The 24549-nt window shown below is 34.3% G+C and overlaps 1 protein-coding gene and 1 pseudogene across 1 annotated transcript in view; one reads left to right on the forward strand and one right to left on the reverse strand.

Moving 5' to 3' along the window:
• The window catches only part of Csmd3 (CUB and Sushi multiple domains 3), a 942208-nt gene that overhangs the window by 834516 nt on the left and 83143 nt on the right, over positions 1–24549 (reverse strand).
• LOC117718760 (large ribosomal subunit protein uL18 pseudogene) lies at positions 23187–24082 on the forward strand (annotated as a pseudogene).

Raw genomic sequence — 24549 nt, forward strand, 5'->3', positions numbered from 1 at the left:
GAAGAGCAGCAAAACCAACCAACCAGAACTACCAGAGTCTAAACTACCAGTCTGGGAACATGCACCGAGGCTACATATACATGGCTCATTTGCATGGTTCCAGCCGTATATGTAGTGCAGGATGGCCTTGTCAGGCAAGGAGGTCCTTGGTCCTGTGAAGGCTGGATGCTCCAGACAGGGGGAATTCGAGGGCAGGAAGGGGGGAGTTGGTGGATGGGTCGGGGCACATCCTCATAGAAGTAGCAGGAGAAGTGAAAGGATGAGGAGATTCTGGGGAGGATACGGATAGGGGATAACATCTGAAATGTAAATAAATAAAATATCCAATTAAAAAATAATTCAGATGCCAAGTTGAATCGGCTGAGTGCTTATGGTACCCTACAACTAGGCATACCTATGCCTAGGTGAAAAGGAAAGATCCACTTACTGGCATATGGCATGGTCCCGATCAGGTATCTAATATGGGAAAGAGGGCATGTTTCTGTTTTTTCTGCAGGATGCTGAAGGAGCATGGTGGCTCCGGAGAATTTGGTGAGACAGGCTGATGCTGGGACAAAGAATGATGCTGACCTGTGAGCTTGCTGAGTGCCCTGACAATGGTGACTGGGAAGCTCTATTGAACATATGTTCCTGACCCACCTTCCCTTACCTATACCCTTAATGGGACAATCTGCCTTGCCTTAAGGTTTTAGGCCTTGTGGAACAGAGAATCAAAAAGAGATGTTATAATGTCTCTTGTATTTTTCTTAAATGTGACCAGTTATTCAGACTCAATCATGCATTGGTCTAGAAATCAATCCAATATTGGAAATAACAGTCTCACTTAGAATGCTGTATCTGGACACTTTCAGAGACATATTTGGAAGTTAGCTACAGTTCTCCATGATGTTGTGTTAGCAAGAGATAAAATTGGGACAGGATCTGAATTTCAAACAAATGTTAGTGCATGTGTTAAGGCTCTTTTAATTGTCAAGTTAAAATTAATTTTGTTTCTTCTACAGTATTTATTGTAAGTTGTATTGATTGTACAGTTTCTAATTGTGTTAGTGTGTTGAAACCTGACATATCTCTTATGGAGGTCTATCAACCAGCTTTTGTCTTATTACCCTGAGTATTACAGAACTGTGGTCTTCTGAAAAAAGCTTTCAAGTATTGGAAGAAGTGAGTTAGGCCTTAAGCGGAAGCAAGAGGGTAGTGGGTTAGATTATTGCTGGTATAACAGTTTTAATTACATTAATTGCTAGCAACACTGCTTCTGCAGTTGCTATGACACAAGAAGTTAAGATGGCTACTTTTGTTAACCAATTAGCAAAAACAAATGTTACTAATATGTTGAGTATACAAGAAGATTTAGATAAGCATTCAGAACATCAGATTGATGCTCTTAATCTTTCTCAAATTATTGGAAGGAGGTTCAGAGTTTAAAAGTAATGAGTTATCTCAAATGTCATGCCAAATACCAATGGAGTTGTGTTACTTCTAAAATTTACAATAATAGTCACTATAATTAGGAAAAAGTTTAAAAAACTCTTGCAGTGTATATGGCATAATTCTAAAAACTCTCTGGATGTTTTAACTTTGCATAGTGAGATTATAAATTTAAAGAATACTGCTCTGTTGAGCTTTGATGCTGCAGATAATGCTGATAAGATTATCCATGGCCTGAGGTCAATATTTCCATTTTAGTCAAACCTCAGGAATGGCATGTATAGCTTGATCATGCTAGCCTTTTTGTCCTGGGAATAATTTTATTCCTACCTATCATTTTAAAGCTTGTTTTCAACAACACCAACATATTAGCAGCCAAAGTACATGGCTTGAAACTGAAAATGGACCCCCAGACACAATTATTAATTTAACAGTCTGGCAAGCCAAGGACAGATAAGATTCTGCACAGAGCCTTACCAACCTAAGACATAGGTGCATTTCTGATAATGCAAATTCCATGACAGGTAAGGAAGGCCTTCTTGTCAGAATGAACTAAGACAGGTTCAGTCTTGTTATAAAATAAGAAGGGGGAAATTTAGAGACCTTTGGGGGTTACTTGGCAGGAAACTAACATTGGCCAAGGTCAAGAAAATGGGCTGCTTGGCAGGAATTTGATATTTGCCAAGGACAAGGAAGTGGGCTTCAGGCAAGAATCTAAAATTTAGGTTAAAACAAAGAAGTAATTCCAAGCTGGAATCTAAATCTTCGGCCAGAACAAAGAAGTAGACATCAGGTATGAAAATGACTTTGCACTAGGACAGGGAAGTAGACTCAGATATTTTGGTCATCCTGATAAGCCCTTAGAAATAGTGATCACAGAAGTGATCATGGGCCTTTGTTTATTACCTTGCTTGTTCTTTGACTATTTATTGTATTACTAGTTCCTCAACCTAGAATTGGCCTTAATACCTTGCATGTAATTAAAATGGTGTAAAAACAAAAAGGAGGAGGGAGAATGGAATATAGGGTTTCTAGGGGCAGAAATGTGTAAAAGGAATGACATGTAAAATGTAAATAAAAAAAATAATCCAATAAAAATATTAGACAAAAAATAGAAATTGTAGAGCAATGAGGATAAGAATGATTTATATTTATATTAGTTTTTATAACATACATATGTTATGAAACATATATGTCTTATTATCATATGAAATTGGAATTGTAAATATCAATAAATTAAACTAAAATTAACTAATAAGGAAAAAGTAATTTAGCAATCTGAGTAAATGGTCGAGTTACTAGTGCTACATAAATGATAATTTCCCAGAAGCTATAATTTTACTATAGTTCAGAGGTAATTAAATCTTAGGTGAGTTAATTAAATTTATATGGTAATAAGTATACTTACAAAATTTCAGAAAGTCTAAAAATATAGTTATGATATAAAAGTGAATCATGTTTCTATTTTATAAAAAATTGATTCCATGTCAAGCATTAGTAAGTTCCTGCCAATATAATTATGTCAAAGAAGATCATTCTTAACCGTGGTAACCTTGAAATTATCAAAATACAAAAATTATGTAAAATAATAGCTGAAATGTTATAAAACTAGAATATGTATAGACATGGGTTTATAAATTTTTCCAACTTGCTTCTAGTAATTGTGGTAATTTCCTTTACCTTTGTTTTTTTCTTGTGTGATATGCATATGCATGTATATTTGTGTGCATAGTATGTGTGTGTATGTGTGTGTGTCTGTCTGTGTGTGTGTGTGTGTGTGTAGTGCATTTCATAACTGAGCATTTATGAATGGCCATACTTGTGCATGTTGCCCCCAGGGCACTTGGTTGCCAGAGCAGACTAGATGTTTTTCCCTACTACTCTCTTTTGCTTATTGCCTTGAAACACATTTTCACTGAACTAGAAGCTAGTAATTTTGGCAATGCTTTTCTGACTAGTAACTGGATGTATTTGTACAGGCAACCATGTTCAAGTTTTTATAAAGATTTCAAACTTGAGCTGTAAAATTTGAAGAGAAAATGTTTTTACTCACTGTGTCACTCCTGTGAATCTGGTAGAATTTCCACCATTCTATTAATTTTTCTTATAATTTTCAATGCTTGTGAAAAATACCATTGATTAATTTAAAGTATAAGGTCAATATACTTAATTAAGAAACAATAAGATTGGAGAACTTTGAACTAATGATTTATTTTAGAGATAAAATATTTACTCTTAGTTTATAATAGTTATTTTAGATTTCACAAATATTGCAAATTAAAGAACATGGCTATCATTTACTGAATATCAAGGGTTTATATAAATAATAAGTCATCATCATAAGCTAATATTTAAAGATATTTAAAATATCAGTAGTCAAGGTTGATTATTTCTAAAATTTTACTTTATTCTCTCTTATTTTTTTTTTTACTATTGTGTTCACTATTGTTTAAAGATACAGTCTATGTGTGGTGTCCCAAAAATACTTCAAACAGATTTATTGTCTATGGATTTGAGCAATTAGAAAGTATTCAGACTAGAGAGATAAATGGCTCATTGCTAAGAAAGCTTATTATATAGCAAGAGAAAAGGAATTTGGGTGCTCTGCACCCATGTGAAGACCAAGGTGTAGCCCCAACACTGTTTATGTGGTAATATAGGACAGGAGAAAATGCATGGCTTTTACTGACTGCCAGTCCAGCCAAAATATTGCAAGCTCCAGATGGAGAAAGAGAGAAAGAGAGAGAGAGAGAGAGAGAGAGAGAGAGAGAGAGAGAGAGAGAGAGAGAGACTCAAGGAAATAGAGCAGAAAGCAATAGAGATAAAGCTCAATTTGCCTTTCTGACACACGCACACACACACACACACACACACACACACACACAGAGAGAGAGAGAGAGAGGGAGAGAGAGAGAGAGAGAGAGAGAGAGAGAGAGAGAGAGAAATATGTATGTGTACACACAAATGTACAACCCAACTCACACACAAAATGTTTTACATGTAACAAAAATATTTTTAAAATATTTCATTTTCTGGAAATTTTGTATAAATAATACTTGCTGGCATAGATGCTAAGGTTAATAAGTTTTGATAAACGGAATGAGAACTCAATCCTTTGAGTAGAGTAATAACAAAGGAATTCTTTTAATGAAACTCCCACTTTTGACCTTATAATCAAAACACTTCCTCTCCCTTACCCACTCTAAAAATAATTAAGGTCAGGACTTCAATTACCATAACGCTATATATCTGGGAGGAAAGGAGATTTCATATGCTTTCACAGGAAATGGTTGGGAGGGAAATAAAATGAAAGACAACAAAGTTTATTTTATACCTTTCATGCTTAGTTTCCACTTATATTTAAACCAAAAGTAATAACATTAAGGAGAAACAGGACACATCCTACAGATGAAGTGAATGAATTAGAGAACAATAGAATCCTCACCAATTGTGTAACTTCTTGTCTTGTGACTGAATAACATCCAACCAAGAGACTTTTAAAATGTATGTTTTACCAAAGAAAAGGAAAGAATATAATTCTGTAGCCTTTCTTGTCTTTATCCTTTAGAAATCAACAGTGTTGTATGACCTTGTTTATCATCTATTGAATATGAGACCATCTGTGGACCAAGTTATTCACAAAGCTATGTAAATTATTTCACACTCAAGTTTCATAGATGGTTGCTCTATAGATGTTGCTCATGACTTTTCCCCTTTTCAACCTTTAATAATTTCCCTCTAAGCTCTCTAGGACTAACTTAAAATGAATAAAAATAAGGTTAGGTCATTAATTGAATAGTTATATGACCTACTTTTCGATAAATAATTACTACTTAATTCTCTCTCCCTCACTTCCTCCCTCCACCTTCTCTTTCTCCCCCTCCCCCTCCCTCTGTCTTCTCTTCCTTCTCCTTCCTCTCTCTCTCTCTCTCTCTCTCTCTCTCTCTCTCTCTCTCTCTCTGTGAGTATTGTGTGAGTGCATGTTTCTATGAGTGTTGACATATGTCTGTAGGTGTAGACATGCTGAGGCCTGAAGATCGTATCTTCCTCTATTTGTTTATATTGAATTTAGTAAGGTGGAAGTCTCATTCTAAAACCAAAATTTTCAGATATTTACTAGTCATAAATCCTCCACTTCTACCTCTAGAGGGTTGCTCTTATAGGTGGCTGTCTTCTCAGATGGCTTGTAACTAAGTTCTGGGAATGAAAGTCAATCTTTATGCTTTTTGTGGAAGTATTGTCTCCACTGAGGTACCGCTTCATTCTCTATTGCATTCCCAGGTGTAATCTAAAAATACAATGTTGCATGATAAACTTTTATCTTTTTTTTGACAAATCACACAGGTAGGTTACATTAATTTTTAGATGTTTCTATCAGGTTTCAACAGTTACAATGAAGGAAGATTGAAAAAATTAATTGCATAAAAGAAAATATATAATAGTCATCCATATTTTAAGTGTTTACAGTAAGTGTCATTTTGCTTAAATATTGTGAAATTGCCATTAAAGAAAGCAGAGATTTAAGTGATAAAATGGGTTTGTGAGAATTTTGTCAAATATTAATGTCAGGTAGTTGCATTACATTTCCTACTAGAATTGCTTCTAATGTAACAAATAACAGAATCACTGAATAGATGTAGTGACTATATTCACTGAAATGACAAAAAATATTTAAAGAAAATCCTAAGTGCGTAAAATAATGCATCATTGAGCCTGAAAAATTCTACTTTCATATTCTGTTATACAAAAGGTTAAAAAATGTGCCTGAGTAGGATAACTTAAAATTTGTTTAATTACACTTCTTTCTTAACCTTCAACATATATAAAAATATAAATAGAAGAAAGTTTCTATAACTTTCTACACATATGAATTATAATCTTAGTATATGAAGAGGGTGCAAAATTAAGTTAGAACTTTTAACGTCAGAAATTTGAAGCCTGAACAGATCTCTAAGAAAATGAATCTAACATCTTTGTTCTCAAAATGTCTGCAACTTTCAGGAAGAGAAATTTTTTCTGTTATTTTTACCATTCTGTGTAACAAACAATAGACCCATTTAAAGTATGTTCTGTGTGTTTTAAACTAGAACTATGCAGTGTTCATCTATGGCTTTATCTGATAAATGAAGTACTTAGAAATTTATATGATAGGATTTGGCTATTGTAAACGATTGTATATCAAAGTATAAAAAAATCCAAAATTATAAAAGATTATGGATGTAGCAAATATTACCCTGGGAAAGACAGAGGAAGGACATTCAAATACAATTGTTGAAACAGAGTTGTTAAAATAGAGTTTAGTAACATGCTTCTATAAATTTTTACTATAAATGTGTATTAAAGAAAATGTTTTATAATTTCACAAATTATCTTAGTCATAAAAAGCACTTATTACTTTAATGACATCAGCATTGCTTTGTAATAGATACTAGTAAAAGCACTAAGATAAATGATTTCCTGAGCCAAAAAAGCAAAATGTCAGGTTGAATTGTGTGTCAGTCCACAAACATGCTCTCTTCTATGCATTTATCAGTTTATGAAACACGGGGTACATATACTCACTACAATCTACTTGAAAATTAATAGTCACTGTGTAGTTTAAATCCTGAGTAGTCTAACTTCAAAGCTCAGGAATCTTCCAGAGATAGACATAGTTTGTTATCTAGGAAAATTCAGTAATTATTCTCAAAGCTATAATTACCCATTTGTCCATGGGAGTGGTCTGAGGTAGTTACAAAATACAGGCATGCCGCTGCCCCTTTTAATATTTACATGCCATGATGACCAATGAATCATCACAAAATGTAAATCACCTCATAATAACATGGGATATAGAAAATGAGCAAGTAACTATAAAAGCATAGAATAAAAAAAACCCTAAGCATTAATGAAGATATACAGAAGGGATTTCATAGAGAAGTAAGCCTTAAAATGTCACCTGAAATAAGATGTAAATTTAGAATCAAGCAATCAATAGGAAATTTATCTGGAATGTTCAATACTGAGTGGCATTAAACTAAAAGCAAGTATATTTGACAAAAGAAGTATAAGAATTAAAGTACTCCACGAAAACTCAGATTTGGTATTATTATGGAAATGGAAGCAGAAAAATAGATTTGGAAAGAAATATTCTGAAAGCGTTACTCATAGGTAGATTTTATGTAGTGAAAACATAACTAACACACACTAAAAAATGTAAAACAAAAATCTGGTTAGCCTTAAACACATATCAATTTTATCAAGGTGTGTGTGTGTGTGTGTGTGTGTGTGTGTGTGTGTGTGTATACGTCTGTGTAAAAAGATAACATTATGAAAGGAACTCAAGAAGGTATAGTGAGACTTGGAAGACAAATGGAAAAATGAGAAATTATGTAAACATATTACTTACACATATGAAATTTCTAAAATCTACTACTGCTGCTGCTGCTGCTAATAATAATATAGACATATATTAATACAATCAGGGATGTTAAAATTACTTCCCACTTTGGAGTAAATATAGTAAACAGCCTTCAAAAGCAAGGTTTTTAACAACTTATCAAGAACCAAACCTGACCTTGAGAATTGTAAAGAAAAATTGAAAGAAAGGAAAAGGACACCATGAGTGCAGAATTGCATAATTATTCCGTCAAAGAGATGAAGCATGATCCTGCTGAGATCAATTAGCAGCACTTTAAAACATTGTAAAATTATATCTACTAAGGGAAGTAAAATTCAAGTTGCTTGTATTTCTTCCAGAAAATTAATCTCAGCGTTTTATTTCCCAGATGATTAAAAATCATTTAGGAGAGTATAACATCAAATGGAGGTAAAATGTTTTCTACCTAGTACCTCTCATTGAAAGACTTTTTAAAAGTGCTTGTCAAATAAATGCATTTTCTAACTTTTTAAGAGATAATTTTCTCTGAGAAGAGTCCTCAACCATTTCATTCACATAGCACATAAGTGAAAACATTTATGCGAATGCTCTCAGAGATGTCAGGGCAAGCATTTTGGGAATATTTTCAAACAGTTACTGTAACTACCCTGCTTCTTGGACTTTTTCTCATTACTATAACAGAATGAATCAGTTTCTTTATACCTAGTTTCATTGCTATTATACAATCTGGGGACTTGAGAACAAGGGCTCTGACTCATCCTTGTGAATCAAGTCTTTAGAACATTGTGTTGTTGGCAAGCAAACAAGGATTGAGTTAGCTGAGTAATCTCATTCAATATGAAAATGCAAAAGATAATCATCACACAAAGTTTTCTTTTTATATTTTAGGTCATGCTTAAACAGAAAATAATTGAAACGAGCGAGTAGAAAACAGAGCAGCAGGCATATGTTGAATTAACTGTGTAACAGTAAGCACTGAATAACATTTGCAAGGTGTGATTTTTTTTCTTAAAACACTGAATTCCATTGTTAAGGTATTCTACTGTATTCTACAAAAATCCATTTACTTCTATAACCCAGTTTCTGTCCTTGACCATAATAACATAATTTCTAGGATTCCAGTCATGCCATGGATCACATTGGAGTCCAGAAGATAAATTAAACACGAGGGAACACTTGTTATTTCAGAAGTGGTAAGACACTTCAGAAGGCTAACATTTGCTAACCAATATAAAAATATCCATTTTTTAAACAAAGAAAATGAAATCACAATAAATTATTAGCTGGTACACAAACAAACAAAAACCCAATAACCAAGATTGCCTAGGCTATTTTTTTCTAGCAGAAAAATGAATTACTGAATTAATTATGAGGGTAGAATGTGAACATGGCTTGAAACTTTTCTCAAGAATTAGTGAAATGGCTCAGTCTTTAAGAAGACTTCCTGCTCTTACAGAGCGCCTGGGTTGGATTCCCAGCACACACATGGTGGCTTAGAACCAGATGTAACTCCAGTGTGAAAGAACCTAATACCCTCTCTGACCTCTGCAGTCAGAAAGAATGCTTATGACATTTATGCATGTGTTTAGGCATGACACTCATAAGCATAAATAATAAATATTTAATAATTGTGTTTCAAGCAATGTCAAATTCTATTGGAACAATTTTGTTAATATCATTATAAATGTTAAGACCAACAGAGAAGCTGTTTGAAACGTGACTGAGAAATTATATTGTTTCAATTACAAATATCAGTGCTTTTTTAATGCCAATAGATTATGGTACAAAGAATTTAGATAAAATTATATATTCAAATTATTTAATTGTCATATTAAGATAGTTTGATAGGATTAGAATGAAATATAAAACAAAAAGTGTAACTTTTAAAATCTAATTAAATCCAGTATCCTTACCAGTACATTGTAAATCAAAATAAAAAATAATAGAGAAATCAGGTAAATTTGCAATCATACCTAGATCATAATTTTTGAAAATGAAAAATGCTGCATATTCCATGGGATAACCTTTTAATACTTGGTTCAGAATAGCAGAAAAATGTGCACGAACTCTCCTTTCCTCATGACAGAATTGGGGCAAGTATCTGTATTAGAACTTTTAGCACTCATGGAATTTAATTCTTTAAAAGGGTATGCTAAGCTGATCAGAGATAATTTGCTAGATTATATAATCATTCAATATGATGAGTGAGAGATGCCTCTGTATTTCAGCAATTACTCCATCATCCAATAATTACTGAACTTTGAGGCATAAATGTCAAAGGAGTCTAACAAATATGACACCATTTCCATCTTGTTGAAACTTATAACTCAGCTGGAGTGATGAGACATGCACAATATGACCTTCTAAAAATTAAAGCTAGTTCTAAAGTCTCAAAATGTAAAAATGATCCTACTTTAATTTATAAGATTTATTTTGTGGGTGTATGTCTATTTGTCTGTCTGTCTGTCTGTCTGTCTGTCATATCTCTCTCTCTCTCTCTCTCTCTCTCTGTGTGTGTGTGTGTGTGTGTGTGTGTGTGTGTGTGTGTGTGTGTGCACTTATATGTGGAAGTGAATGCCACATGTGCTCAGTGGATGTAGAAGAAAGAAGAGGGCATCAGATCTTTTGGAACTGTTAGTTACTGGCAGTTGTGAGTTGCTGGACATGAGTGCCAAAATTGAAAGTCAGGGTCTCTGGAAAAGCATCACATATTCTTAGCTGTTAAATCATTTCTCTAACACCCTACTTCTTTCTTAAAGAAACAAAACACTTATATTCATGTATTTATTTATTCATTTATTTACTTATTATCTGAGTGTGTGTGTGTGTGTGTGTGTGTGTGTGTTGTATGCATGTGGATATGTGCACAGGTGCAGGCATAAAAAGATAAGAGAGCTCCCAGAAGTTGGTTCTATTTTCCAGAACTGGGTTCTAGGGACTGAACATTGTTGCTTGAAGATGATATCAAGCTATCTAGCTACACCTGGTTTTGTATCTTCCAAACACTTATATAAAATGAACACCACTATATAAAAGAAATATTGTTTAATTTAGAGTAAAGGAAAGTTGTATAAATTACCTGAGTAATTTATGGAACCTCTGACCCACACAGGATCAATGGAGAGATGGTCAATGGCAATATAAAAGAGGTGGACATGAGTGGAAAGCTATATAAACAATGACACACAGAGTCACAAGGAAATTTTATTGTTATGCTTTGGAGAGACTTCTACTTAATGGTTTTAGGTGGTGTCCTATTGCTGCTACTATTGCAGGGATTCAAAATAAAATCATACAAATAAGGTAGCTCTTATTTCTTTTTATGTGACCCTGATTGTTCTAGGCAAAGGGTGGTAGAACTGAGGTCACCAGAAACCCAAGATTCTTCCTTCTTTCTGCTTTGTCATCCCTGTGTACTCAAGGTAAAAGCGAGTTGATAAAAAATACTGAATTTCTGGGTGTCTGAATTGAATGAAGTGATCCTGAGAAAGATATCCCTCCCTTTCTTGCTGCCCTAGGTAGTTTTCTATTGATGGGATAAAACAGTCTGATAAAAAAGCAGTTTAGAGGACGAAAGGTTTATTTCATCTTACCCTTCCTGGTCATATTCCATAACTGAGAGAAGTCAGGGGCAGAAACCACAGAGACACACTGCCCGCTGGCTCAATCTTAGGCTCACTCAGACACTCATTCCTAGTTATGTTTCTTATATTGCTTATGACCAGCTTCACTGGGAAAACATTACTCGCAGTGGGCTTTGCCTTACAATAATAATAAATAATCAAGGAAATTCGCTGGAGTTAGACCCACAGACCAATCTGAACAGACAATTCTTCAATTCAAGTTTTCCTCTTAGATGCCTCTGTAGTATATCAAGTTGACAACAATTGAAGATAAAGCAAAAATTCCATTGACTAACAACCTGCTATAATTATAAATGTTCTGACAACAAGATTAGTTTCTAGCACATGGATTACTTTGTCTTCTATTAAAGTTACCCACAGTTCCTCACTAAGGAAGAGATCTAGTCAAACAGGTAATAGCTGTTTGCATTAAAGTGTGTAAAATAAAAAGGGGAAGAAAACAACATGTGTGGACACGTACAAGGTGTGAAACAGAAGTGAGGAAGAGGCACATGCTCTGACAGTCTACATCCCCCATGGTCTTGTATCTTCACTTGGATAGTTCCCCTTGTCCACAGTCTCTGTGACATACCTTGCAGTGGATGTAGGAGAATCGATTCTGTCTGTATGTACAAGGAACGGACCAGTAGATACAGGTTTAGTTGTTGAAAATTGTCTTTGGACTTGACTAAACACACTGTGAAGGTAAGTCATTTATTGATTTGACCACAAGTCCCTCTAATAATATTGGGAATTGATTTGTTTGACCTCAGTCTGGTTCATGTACCTGCAAATACTCACTCTAACCATGTCTGGTTCTCTTTAACCATGTTCTCCTTTAACAAGGCTCCCCTCAGTTGACTCAAACATTAAATTTTGTCAGAAATCCAGCATTCTCCATTCATATTTTTTAACTCACCATAGATTTGGAAAGCCAGAAACACATAGAACACTTTACTATATTGGTAAGTCATCCTTTTAGTGCCTTTTTCTGTCTTTTACATCACTGTGAGCAACTACTTCATCACTTACAATAAGTATAAAGAATGTAAAACTTGTCTAACTTATACTGAGTTTCATTGCCACTACTTCTGACCACAAAGTATCATATTTTATATTTTTGTTTCAATATATTCTTTTCAAAGTTATACTTGTGGCAGAAAAACAATTTTAAAAAAAAAACATAAATTGACTTGTGTATTGGGTGTGGTATAAACCTCTTAACTATTAAATAGACTTTTAAGTTAAAATGACAGTTAAATTTACCAAAAGTCTCTGCCTTTTGCCTCTAAACAGACTAGAGTAAGATGCTTTCTGAAAATATAAATCATAGATCAGGGTAATTGTAATCAAAGAAAAAAACTGTTATTTACAATTAATTGTAATAAAAAACAAATCAACTGTTATTTACCCAAGGGAAGGTAGAATAATAGAAACTGCCTTTTCTAGTTTTTTTCTATGCTGTTGTGATGAAATTCTATGATAAAAGCATCTTGGAGGAAGAAAGCTTTTGTTTGGTTACAAATTATAGGTCATTATTGAGGGAGGCCAGCACAGAAACTCAGGATAGAAACATGAAAGCAAGAAGAGAAGCACAGACATTGAAGAAAAGTTGCTAATAGGCTTGTTTAGCTGCATTTTTTATACACTCCAGGTCTATCTGTCTAGGAATACCACAACCCACAGTGGGCCATACTCAGCTAAATATATTAAGAAGCAAAAAAATGTTAAAATATGCCCACAATTCTGTCAGATGGTTAAAGTTTCTCAAGTAAGATACCTTCTTCCAAGATATGTCTAGATCTGTATCAAGTTGTCAAAAACTATGAAAGGGCCATAGTAAAACTCCAATTTCAACAAAAATATCAAATCCACAATGTTCAAGGAAATTATACATGTATGAAATCCACGTTCCATTTTCAAATATTGAACTTCAATTATCATTAGCCACAAGAGATTAAAAAGTGGATTTGTGTGGCTCATAGCATTCAAGAGTGTAATGAAATTGACAAAATTTACTTCATCATACTACCAAATATTTAGGTTTCTGTCATGTTTCACATTTTCATTTATCTAGTCACAATTTTCAGACCTTTCTACAGGGTCTTTCATCTTCCGTGTATATAAGAAAGACCAAACTCCCAGATAGTGATCACAATTTTCCATAAAACACCACTTTCTAGCTCAAAAAAAGTGATAGTTACCATGCATTATTCAAGCCAAATATATACTCATCCATATCATATACATGTTCTCTATTTAAGGTTGTATGAACACCATTTTGAAGTGCCTGCCATTCTATTCCTGGCCTATTCAGTGCATTAATCCTCTAAAACATAAATCAGTTTCAAATTTTACAGATATCTTTTACAACTTATCCTGCACTTCACATAAGATTTGCTTTAGGGATTGACTTAGTGTTTAAGAGCACTGACTCTTCTTCCAGAGGTCCTGAGTTCAATTTCTAGCAACCACATAGTGGCTCACAACCATCTGTAATGGAGTCTGATACCCTTTCCTGTGTGTCCAAAGACAGGTACAGTGTACTCATAAACATAAAATAAATAATTAAAAAGAGATAGTCCTCTTTTTTAAAAAAAAGTACTACTTTAATTCAAAGAATTAGAGACTTAGGAAAACAGAAAATAAAAATAAACTGAAAGTGTGTGTGTGTATGTATGTGTGTGTGTGTGTGTGTGTAGGAATGTGCTTCTGTGTACACATGCACATAGATATAGAAAATAGAGGACAACCTTGTAGCTTCATTAAGAGCCATCCATCGTGTTTCTTTTAATACAGGTTCTCTCATTAGCTTGTAACTCACTAAGTCAGCTAGGCTTGATGAACAGAAAACCCTAGAGATCTCTGTCTGCCTCTGCCTCTGCCTCCTCAGTGCTTGCTTTATAAGTGCATGACACCATATGAGCTTGAGTTTTTCTTTACATGGGTTCTGGAGATTAAACTGTGGTACTTGTGTTTGCAAAGCAAACCACTTGTAGACTGACCTATTTCTCTAGCCTCTCAAATATCTTTTAAAATTAAATCCTTATATGTCTGAGCATACACACAAGTACACACACACACACACACACAATGACAGATAATAATAGTTCTTGTGAGAATGTGGACTGCAGAGCCATGAATTTGTTAGGATGACAATGATTCAGGAATTTAGTGAACTTTGATTCTGTTCTCTCCTGTAATACTGTTCAACGCCCAGTAAGTGCTATGTCTACAGGAAGTGCTATGATGTAATTATAAAAAAAATTTACAACAAATTAAGGGATTTCATGCAGTAATTATACATTCCTAGAGTTGTTTTCCAATTGAGAGTAAAATATAAAATATACTGAATAAATTCCACTAATGAAATCAAATCAACCTTACTTTAAACTCCAAGTCTACCACTCTCTAGACTGTGGAGACTTTTAATACTTTAGTTTCTTTTTAGGTACCAACCTCATTACTGAGATTTATGATGGTTTTTTTTAAAATGAAAATTGATGGGAACTCAATCTGAATTTAACAATGTGCTGGATTTCTTGATAACATCATACTCTAATGCTCATTTAATGGTTGCTTGATTCAAACTAAAAAGATACCCATTGTGGATGAACTTACTTTCCTTAGAAAATGTGTATTTATGAACCTTAAGTTTACTACATGTGCCTGATTTCACTCTATCAATCTATATTAGTAATGGCAATGATATTTCAATGATTCTTTTTTGCTTTTATTCTGTTCATTTATCCTCAGTGAGATCTCAACATTTAGTATGTATTTTATCTTTTAAACATTGACATCTACTAATCATGCTAAATATTTTTGTTACTGGTTACAGTTCATGGAACAATATAAAAGGAAATGCATCACCAAAGCTATAAAAAAATGAACCAAAACCAATTATGAAACTATCTCTCCATTCATTTGCTCAAACTAGACTCTTCTCTCATTTTATACTGTTATATCACATAGTAATTTCCTTAAATAATCTACCCAATTGCATTTCAAGCTTTATTCAATGAGCAAACATACTTATGATTAAAATTAATAGGCACTAGGCATGGATTGAGATGAGATTGTAGTTATTAGGACTGTAATATGAACATAGGAAAGAATTAAATATCATTGGACCTTCTTATTTTAATTAAGTACCCAAACACTCTTAATCAAGCATATAATTAAATTTAAGAGGAAGCTTATTGTGTACTAATTGCCATTGATTATTAATAATATGCTTATTTATGCATGCAAACACTATAATAACATATATCTCCAAACTGTTTCTGAATGACAATAACTGAGCTCTGAATAATGAAACTATTAATGAAATAGAATCTTGCAAGAAATGTCAGGAAGAAAATAGCTCAGATTTTATAATTGCCTTTTTGTAATTTCTCATTTAGAAAAAAAAAATCAGAACACATCACACAAACTCCTACAGAATAACATCAATACTTATTTTCATTTTCTGTTTTTTTCATTCAAAGTATGATTTTAGTAATAATAATATATTTGGGTAATAATACCTTGAAACAATATATTTTGTAATGAAACATAATTTAATCATTATTTTAGCACTTAAATAATGGCACTTATACCATTTTCATAGTAAGAATTTACAAATGATTTTCATCATATGATTTAAAATACCCTTTTTTTCTATTTACTAATTAATGCAATTTAATAAATATACCTCAAAATCTATTTTTACTGATGACATATGATACTCAATATTTTTAATCAACAGCATCATGTGCTTTCTTATGTTTTTGTCATCGTGTTTACTCTCCATATAAGACCTATCCTAGTAGAGTTCATTTACAAGTAAGACTATATGACCATCCTTTTCTGTAGTTGATGAATCTACTGAGGACTAGTGGCAACTAGAGTCAGTCATATTGTTACAAATAAGTTAATTTCAATTTTTTATGAACAAATAGTATTTTGATATGTATATTTGCCACATTTTTAATGTAGTTATTTGAAGATAAGTACATGTACTATTCTCCTATCTGTGAATTTGTAACTAGTACATTAGTTTACAGTTTAGACTACTTCGGATTTTAATGTATTCCCTTGGATTTTATATTCAGAAGTAGGCTTGTATCTTAGTCTGATATTGACATTTTTGGTTCGGTGAACACTCCCCTCAGCTTTCTAAGTGACTGTGCTAATGTACAGCCTCTCTCATACTTGAGACAGTTTCTTTTCTCCTGTAGCCAGAGACCCAGTTCTAGACTATCAAAATTTCCTCTTTTAATTTACTATTTCTTTCCAAATTTCTATCAGAAATCTGTATCTAAAATTTATGTATTCTGAAAATTAGCAATAAATTTATTTTAATCAGTTATTGAGGATATTATAATGTTTTTAAATGTATAATTTATACACTTCTGCTTTGGTCAATATTCCTTATATTCTTGAAGAATCACTTATCTCATTTTAAAAAATTGTTTACTATTGACGAGTTTCTGCCTTGTTTGTAAATGATCACTACTGCAACCACAGGTTGACTTCCATCTCTATTTTTCCTTTTGCTAGGTATGTTATCTTTGGTGTTCTATTGATCACTGTCTTCAAATGTCTATTTTTCTTTTCAGTAGCATGCATCCTCCTCTTGTAGGGTCATTCAGGGTCATGTTATATCGCAAAAGACATTTACACACAATATTTTGCTCATGTATTTTGAACTTTTCTTCTATTTCTCTAGTTTCTGTTTTTCTGTATTATTCTTCCCGTTTGTTTTGAACTCTGGCCTCTTTACAAAAGAAGTCATCAACAAAGAAATAACATTTGTTTGCTATTTACAAGCACAATTGTTAAGTAAGAAGCTGAGTGGATTCTCTGAGTACCTTTGTGGCTTTTGAGATGTCTGCTCTTGACTGTGGGATGATTGTCTTGATTATTTTGTTGAGAGACTCATTATAACAGCAGGTTTTCTTCTATTGAACTACTTATACTCCGCATAAAAGAATTTCTGTCACCACCTAGAGAACACATAACTAAGCCCACAGCACTCTGTGAAAGTGGCAAATAGTGTGTACATAGAATGTGTTAGTATTTTGAGACATCCACATAATACACTGATTTTTGTATTGGACCTGCTTATTGGTATGATGTAGAGAATGATGTACTCATTTCATAGAATAAAACACCCACATCCTGCTAGGATATGGAAAGAGCAGTTTCCTGCCCTGTACTTGTAGCCTTTTTTTTTTTTTTTTTTTGCTTGTGATTTAGAAGGAAGCAATCTTCTTTTTAAGACGACATTTACTGCCTCTTTTAGAAGTTTCTGCTGGTAAAAATTGTTTTGTCTTCTAGTTATAAATTGACTCGTTTATTTTTCTTCCCTTTTGAAGATGTAACTTTCCACCTCCTGGTGAATTTTAAACCTCCCTTCCGCCTTTGGTTGTAATTTGTTTCACTTTTTAAAGAGTGTCAGTTGAAAGCTCAGATTTTTCCACAACTTACTACACAGCTCTTGTTTGCCTCAAACTGGTTGTGATCCTCCTGACTCATTAGCTCAAGTGTTTCGAGGGGTGATGTACCACATCTGTCACCTTAGCATTAGTTTATTTAGTTACTGGCTCCTATGATAGTATTTGCTTGGCTTTAATCTCCTGGCACTAGAATCATAATATTCTCTTTTAAATAGCTATTTAATACTTCGTTTTATTTGACAAGCTTTGAAGGAGACCCTGTGTTAAATAAGCATACTACTGTACATATAATATTCATTCAATAAAATGAAAACTTGAACAAAACAGCAAACAGGCAACTGATTTAAAAGAGATGCACAATAAAGGTGAGAATACAGTAGAAATTTAGAGTTTTAGTGCAATAGGATATTTTAGGATACTATATTGTCATTGCTCATTTGTCACATATTATAGGATGCACAACAGCAAGAATGAATTCTAATGCAAAATATGGACTTCGTGATAAAAAAGTATTACTGTAAGTTTATAGGCTGTCTAAATCTACTGTTCTGCTACAGGGTATTTATAGCAGAAAGGATTGTGAGTATACAGAAGTCAGAAATAGATGAAAACACTCTCAATTAAATAGCTTCATTTTTCTTGACCCAGAATTGTTCCTATCTAAAAGAAATGGAAGGACAAAAATGGAGCAGAGTCTGAAGGAATAGCTATACAGTGACTGGCCCAACTTAAGATTCATCCCATGGGTGAGCACCAGACCCTGACACTATTATTGATGACATGTACTTGCAGACAGGAACCTAGCATGGCTGTCCTCTGAGCAGCTGACTGAGGCAGATGCAGATACTTACAGCCAATCATTGGACAGAGGTCTGGAATCACTATAGAAGAGTTAGGGAGAAGGACTGAAGGAGCTGAAGAGGATGGCAACCCCATAGGAAGATGAATAATGTCAACTAACATGGACCCCTGGGAGCTCCCAGAATCTAAGACACCAACCAAAGAACATACACAGGCTGGTCCAAGGCCCTTGACACATATGTAGCAGAAGAATGCCTTGTCTGGCCACAATGAGTGAGGATGTGCCTAAACCTGTAGAGATTTGATGCCCCATGGAAGGTAGGTGCTGAGGAGAGTACAAGTGGGATGGAGCATCCTCTGAGAAACAATGGGAAGGTGGTTGAAAAACTCTGGGAGGAATAACTGGGAGGGATCAACATTTGGAATTTAAATAAATAATTAATTTAAAATAGCTTTCATATTCTTCACTCAGATACTTACTTATAAAATAGGTTTCATTAATTGTGTTGAGTTATAGAGTCATGGTTTAAATTGAAACTACCTTCATGGCAGTTGATTCTCCCGCTAGTAGTGCTACTTGGGGAGGTAGGACAGGCTTCATGAGGGAATCCTCCCTGGTATACATGAGACACTGGAGGCATGACTTTGAGGGTTACATATCATTACAATCATGGCACACTCTCTGGAGTTGTGAGGCAAATTAATCTTTCCTCCACTACGTTGTGTGTGTCAGGCAGGTATTGCAGCCATTTCAATGCAAAGAAAATAAATTGTGTGTGTGTGTGTATGTGTGTGTGTGTGTGTTTCTGTTTGTGTTTGAAGACTAGAAAATACTCATCTATTTAAATTTTCTGATACACACACACATACACACGCACACACACACACACACACACACACACACACACACACACACATATATATATATGGAGAGAGAAAGAGCGATATCTTCATTCATTTTTCAATTGTACCCACTGACTCCTACCTATTTCACTTGCAATATAATTGCTCCCTCTTGATTAAAAGAAGTCTTACTCAAGTTTCCTGATATCACTAGACCACAACCATGTAACAGTTGCATATTGTCCTTTATACTGCATTTGAGATGGGGAACTATTGAGCTGCCTTTCTCCCTGTGCAACGTACATTCAGAACTGAGAAGCTGCCATTCTCTCCATTCAAATATTTCTCATGGTCTTATGTTTTCCAGCTTCAGGAACTTGTGAAAGGCTTTCGTATTTCAGGGAGAAAACATGATTGTCAAGTAGCTTGAATAGAACAAGATTATTGAAAAAGCTTAAATTAAATTTCTAGGTCTTATAAATAACAAAGAAAGCACTTTAAATCTGAGGGGAACATAGTATTTGTAGGCCTAAGATAGCAGTCATTTTCAGGATGTTTGGGGTTCTAGAAAAATGCTGAAAGTATAGTTAACAAATTTTGAGATAAACAATGAACAATATATAGTTGTAAGTATATGTCTAAGTATTATAATGATAAACAAAGAACAACATAGTTTTAAGTGTAATTCTAGATTATAAGGTATTTGTTTATTTAATTTATTAAATTTGTTAGTGTAGATGTTGAAGGTTGAAGATCTCATTCTTGATAAATGAAACAAGTTTACCTTTGTTTGACTTAAAAATTTTAACTACCACATTTTGAGTTTAATTCTTAAATATTTAAAAGTAAGATGATTCAAAATCTTTTTCTTTGTTTATAAATTGGTTTTTTATTTAAAATACATTTTTCTCACATAGTATATCCTGATTTCAGTTTATCCTCCCTTTATTTCACCCAGTTCCTTCTCATTCCCCTTTCCATCTGAGTTGAGTCTTCACTCACTCTTATCATTAGAAAACAAAACAACTTCTATTAGATCACAATATCATATGAAATAAAAAAGTAAGCAAAAACTAATATATCAGAATAGGACAAAAGACATAGAGACAAAGTAACCCCCTAAAAACACTGAACTGCAAGCCGTAATCTAATGCAAAGGACCTCAAGGGGAAAAGAGAAGCGTTTTTTGTTTTTTCTTTGTATAGCCACTGCACTAGCTTATCTTTTTCATATCTAGAGAACCAGATGTGTCCAGATGTGTCCAGAACTTGTCATATGCCTCAGTCTCTGTGAGTTCATATGAAACTCCATCCTGATGATTTAGAGGGTCTTGTTTTGTTTCCTTCTCTTCCTTCATCCCCATCTTATGCTATTTCTGTCTCCTCTTCTGCAGAGTTCACAGAGCCCTGAAAGAGATTTGATTGAAACCTCCTGTTTTGGGTGTAATGTTCCAAGTCTTTTACTCTCTGCATATTGTCTGGGTCTGGGTCTCTGTATTAGTTCCTAGCTGCTACAAGAGGAAACTTCTATGATGATGGCTTATTCAGGCACTGGTATAGCAGAATGTTTTTAGAATTTATTTTATGTTGTTTGTTTATTTGATTTAAGAACAATGATATTTGGTTTTAAGCTATGTCCCTGGGCTATCTAGTCCCAGATTCTTGGTAACAGAAGCAGTTTTAGTATGGGTTCTGTCTAGTGGAGTGGACCTTAGGTCAAATCAGATATTGCTTCATTACTCCTAAAAGCTTTGTGCCACCGTTGCATATCTTTTTGTACCATATCTTTTTGTAGACAGACAAATAGATACTGTCTCAGCCTCGGGAATCATTAAAATGTGGGTCGAGCATCCATGTTGTAACTAATGTGTTATAACTGGAAATGCAGGTCACTACTTCCAGTCATAATGAATTCTTTACCCTCTATTCTTTTATTTTTTTATTTGAGAGTTGTACATAGACATGGGAGGGAAACTTATAAGACATTCAAAAATGTCTTTTTTCCCAAGCCAATGAATTTATTTACCAAGAAATGTCACCTAACAAGGACCAAGATAGGTTTCAGAGGATTTACACAATTCTAAATAGCATTTCTATTTTATTCTTCTTATAAAATATTTGAAATTGCAATATAATTACCATGTTTCTCTTTTTCCTTGTTCTTTTTTCAAACATTTCCATATAGCTCTCCTTTTTCTCTTTCAAATTTATAACCCTTTGGTTAAAGTCTTTCTTAGCCTGAACATTTTGCCTCCAAATGGCTCCTGAAATTCTCAATTCTCTCTCTCTCTCTCTCTCTCTCTCTCTCTCTCTCTGTCTCTCTCTCTCTCTCTCTCTCTCTCTCTCTGTGTCTGTCTGTCTGCCTGTCTGTCTGTGTCTGTCTGTGTTTTTCTCTCTAATTCTCTGTCTTATGTTAGTTCTCCCTTTCTCTTGTTTCCTATCTCTGTCCCTTATTGGTACTTACTTATGCTTCACCTATTTGAATTTTGTGCAATGGCTCAAACTCACTACAGAGATTATTTTCATAAAAGTGAATTTTGTCATGTCCCATATTGTCAGTTTATGTATGGATGAGTAAGTGTGCTTGTTCGGAAACTGAAATTGAAGGTTGAACCTAGACCATGAGTTCAGGACAGTACCTATTTCAACTTTAATACAATGAATATATTTGATTGATTGTTAAAAATGCAGAGTACTGTCAAGCTGCCTTGTGATCTGGAAATATAGATTAAGAGGCAGATACTTTACAGTAACATTTATATTCAATGTTGAAATTTGCAGTGCATAATGGAAGTAGCATTATACCTCATTGAGCATACCCAGGACAATATTCCATTGGGTTGCTATGACTATTATTTATAAATAAAATGTTCTCTAGTGTACAAATCTGGTTTGAATGAGAAAATGATTAAGTTATGGTCAGAGTTATCAAGTCGTTAAGTTAAAATGTCCTATATCTATCTTTGTTTTCCTAGTGCATTGTATTTCAGAAGAGATTTCCTCACCACACAAAATACACATGCAATACAAAAGACTGGAAGATAATTTGTCTCTCATTCCATGCAAAAGGGGGAAAATGGGGCTCAGACACTAGTAGCAGCCTGTCCAAAGCACATAACGAAGGATAAGCATTGTTTTAATATAAATAGAATAATTTTACCCACTCCAATTTTTTGAATTGCAACATCATGAATATTGTAATACCATCCAGAAGTCTACAAAAGCAGTGTACATATGGTTAGGACACAAGCATAATCAATTTTAGGTATTACAAACTGGCAAGTTATGTGTGCACATGTGTGCAGCAATGGCTGAACTGCACTTCTTGTTGAAAGCCCTTGGTGTTTAGCAGGAGTGATGAGGATACTGAGCAATCACGGGCTGACAAATCCACAAATTTTCTTCAACCAAACCCTCTTTTTCAGGCTTCACACTTATATTCCCAACTGTCAATTATTTGGCATCTTCATTTAGATATTTTATGAACACCTGAAGTTTAACACATCCCAAACAAACTCCATGCCTTTTCACCTTAGTCCTTTCTATATCTTTAGCCATGACACCATTTTCCAAGCCATTGAAAAGAAAAAAATAAGCTTCCTCCACTTCCTAGCATGGTAGACTCTGCAGGTCTGCGTGGAGCTGCAGTTGTGGGTCTCTGTTCCGCAGAATGGGGTTCGTGAATGTTGTCAAGAATAAGGACTACTTTAAAAGATACCAAGTGAGATTTAGAAGGCAGCGAGAGGGTAAAACTGACTACTATGCATGAAAATTATTGGTGATCCAGGACAGGAATAAGCACAACACACCCAAATATGGTATGATAGTTCATGTAACTAACTGAGATATCATCTGCCAGATTACATATGCTCATATAGAAAGGGATATGATCGTCTGCACAGCATATGCACATGAACTTCCAAAATACAGTGTGAAAGTTGGCCTGACAAATTATGCTGCAGCCTGTTGCACTGTCCTGCTGCTGGCCCACAGGCTTCTGAGTAAGTTTGGCATGGACAAAATCTATGAAGGCCAAGTGGAGGTAGATGGAAATGAAAACAATGTGAAAAGCACTGACGGTCAGCCTGGTGCCTTCACTTGCTATTTGGATGCAGGTCTTGACCAAACTTCAACTGGCAACTACTGAAAACTACTATAAAGTTTTTGAGGCCCTGAAGGGAGCTGTGGATGGAGGCTTGTCTATCTCTCATAGGACCAAATGATTCCCTGGTTATGACTCTGAAAACAAGGAGTTCCATGCAGAGGTACATGGAAAGCACATGGGTCAGAATGTGTCAGACTACATGCGCTACCTAACAGAGGAAGATGAAGATGTGTATAAGCAACAGTTCTCTCAGTACATCAAGGACAATGTAACTCCAGTCATGGAGGAGATGTGTAAGAAAGCTCATGCTGTTAACCGAGAGAATCCAGTCTGTGAGAAGAGAGACAAGTGAAGAAGAGGTGGAATCGTCCCCAAAAGTGTCTCTTGCTGAGAAGAAAGACAAGGTTGCTCAAAAGAAGGCAAGCTTCCTCAGAGCTCAGGAACGGGGTGCTGAAAACTAAAGCAGTTCTCTATGAAGACTTTTTTCATAAAGACAATAAACATTGTTCAAGCAGAAAAAAAGGAAGAAAAGGGAAAAAATGATTTGTATCCATTTCTCTGAACTATCTCATTCATTTTCTTGTTTATCTCTCAATTATAAGTAACTGTTCAGAAGGTACAACCTTATAGTCATCCTTCTTTTCAAGCCCACTGCTCATAACTTTCAAACAATCAAATTCTGCCCCTGGTTGGTCTTGTCGGCACTGTGTGACCAGACTATATCCTATTCAACTTCTCTGTAACTTCAATCTATAGCGATGTCTCACAGAAATAAACATTATCTTTAAAGGTATAAGAGAACACTATTCTCAGCTTCATTGTCAACCAAAGTTATTTCTGTTAGTGTAAAAACCCATAACCTAGTATTCTTGTTTTATAATGTATTCTCACTCACAGGCTTTTTCATGTTCCTTGACTAGAATCTACC

Source organism: Arvicanthis niloticus, chromosome 13 (assembly GCF_011762505.2).
Source record: "Arvicanthis niloticus isolate mArvNil1 chromosome 13, mArvNil1.pat.X, whole genome shotgun sequence".
Classification (NCBI taxonomy): Eukaryota; Metazoa; Chordata; class Mammalia; order Rodentia; family Muridae; genus Arvicanthis; species Arvicanthis niloticus.